Source organism: Humulus lupulus, chromosome 2 (genome assembly GCF_963169125.1).
Source record: "Humulus lupulus chromosome 2, drHumLupu1.1, whole genome shotgun sequence".
In the NCBI taxonomy this organism is placed as follows: domain Eukaryota; kingdom Viridiplantae; phylum Streptophyta; class Magnoliopsida; order Rosales; family Cannabaceae; genus Humulus; species Humulus lupulus.
Genome location: NC_084794.1, coordinates 94,708,754 through 94,711,470, shown reverse-complemented (window position 1 = coordinate 94,711,470; position 2,717 = coordinate 94,708,754).

Sequence of the window (2,717 nt, the reverse complement as noted above, 5' to 3'; positions counted from 1 at the left end):
GACGGGATTTAGTTGGAAACTTGTAGAAATAGTTATGGATTTTGTAAGTTTAGCCTATGGTTTAAAAATATTAATTTTAACATAATGTTTGATTAATATAGTTGGTCCTAAGAATATTATTTATTATAACCTAAGGTTTAGATAGAATAATTAAGAACGTGACACTTGTCACATGTATGTTCATTAAGGATTTAAGTATTTTTGATGAATAGCTTAATTAAAATAAAGATCTAGAAGCTCTAGAACCTTCCATTATCTGTTAGGATCATGTTTTACTCAGTCAAAGTAGTTTTAATCAATTTCAAATTATCCTGAAATGTGCAAAAACGTATTTAAAATATCAGCTATGTCGATATATCGCAACTATAGGGGTCGATATGTCGCCTATAATGATATGGAAAACACGTCAACTTCGCACGAACGAAACCACGAACCCTCGGAATCATGGTAGGGGTGATATATCGCCTACCCTAGGCGATATATCAGCTCTAGTGGCCAATTTTTTAATTTTCGTAGGATTCTGAACTAGAAACAACCCTCAACAACTTTGACTCGTTCCTGAATGTTTTTGACCGAGTTCTGGGCATCTGTTGAACAAATAATTCAAATTTATTCAATTTTTTAATCATTTATTTATTCATTTTACAGGAGTTAGTTTCACTCCTTGAACTCTATAAATAGTACCCTTCACTTAGCCATTTTTCATCATTCAAGCACAGTTCAGAGCCTCCAAGCTGCTAAGATTATTCTAGAGAGAAACACTAAGGTTTTGGGGTTAAAAATTTCAAATCTAAAGTTTTTCTAAACACTTGGGAAGTAAGTTTTTGTGTGATTTCGGAGTTCGAGGTATAGATCGAAGTTCTAAGATATCCAAGGTATTAATTATCTTCATGTTCAGTCCATTTCCATTTCTCTTATTCTTTCATTTTCTTCAAATCCTAACTTGTGATAGTGACTTTTGGTTAAGTGTTCAATTTCTTTGAAACTTAAGGCCTTCGATAAGTTCTTATCCCGATGGTTTAGATCTTCTCTTTATCTTATTTTTTTCTTTAGGAAACCTATGGTTTTCTTATGTTTGGTTGTAGTAGTTTCCAATCCCGCTCTTGTCTCCAATATTCCGGTTTTTTGTAAGGAAAATTAGGTAGTTTAGTATTATGACCTAGTTTATGTAGTTTATGATATAGTTTATGTTTGTATGACCTAACATTTCAGGTACAATAAAGGGGTAAGTGTGTCTGGACCTAAGGTGTCCAATGATGTATGACGGACTATGTCCAGTAGGCTCGGTTGCCAAAACTTTATGACGGACCTAAGTGATGTCCGGGGCTTAATTGTCAGCCCATGTATAAGCACTTATCTTTTTATTATATCTCACTTGTTAATATGACCCATAGTTATGAATATGATTTATGACCTATGACCTATAGTTATGATTATGACTTATGACCTATGACCTATGATTTATGATCTATGACTTATGATTTATGGTTATGACTTAGATTATGATTTAGGTTATGAAATGACCTAGGGGTTATTGTTGTATGATTAGTATTAATATGTTTTGGTATGACTTTTGTGAAATTTATGATATGTTTTTTTGTATGATTATATGATTAACCCTTGTTTGTATTTTCCTTACTGGGCTTAGAAGCTCACCCCTTATGATGTTGTTATATCAGGAAATTAAGGATAGAAAGGCCGGTGGCGAGTGTGGGACCTAAGAGCTTCGTGATATACTCGTGGGGACTATATAGTCGAGGAAGATCAAGTGGGCCTATTTTTATTAAAGCATGTTTATTTTAAATTTTTATTTAAATGTTGCTCATTTTTATGTTAAAGACAATTATTTTATTTTTGTAAAACCATGGATCCATGTATTTATTTTCAAGTTTTTATTCAATAAAAGAGCAATATTTATGATTATGATCCAACGTGTGTTCTCAGAAATTTATGAGAAATTAGGGCGTTAGACAATATTTCTAAACTAAATCAAAATAAAAACTCAACCAAATTTATATTTCAAATGTAGATAATTGAACACATTTAGAAAACAATCAAGCAAAAAATTAAAGATTTTAATTTAATTTAGTTCAAAGTATAATTTACTTTAAAAATATTGAGTTTTGTTTTTTTAAAATTATATCTGGATTAAAAATTATTTATGTTTATTGATTTTTTATTTATTGGATTTTATATAATTTTATATAATTTAATAAATTTTAAAATTAGTTTTTATTAATTTTTTTTATTTTTAAACTGATTTTCTTTATTTTTTTTAATTTAAAATCAATTAGTTAATAAAAAATATTTTTAAATATTTTTTTCAAATTTAACATTATCAATAAACCGTTACTATTTTGGACGGAATAATATTTTAGACGGAAGATGCAAAAGTCTACAAATGTTATAGTTCGGGGTATTTTCACCAAACAATAAAATTCGAGAGACACAAGTCTATAAATTCTATATTCCAAAAAAAAACATTTTGCCCTTGTATTTATAATATTGTCTTATTTTTAAAAAAGAAATATTGTGGCTAATTAGTACAATAAAAAAAGTGTAATAAAAGTTTTTTTGTTTTTTTTGGGTACAAACAAGTTTAAATTTTGCAAATTAATAAGCCAATAGTATCTTTCAATGCTGTTTACCTTTTTATTTTTTACAAACTAATGCCTTTTACCTTTAGTCATAATAATTACCACGGTTGATCACTTGTA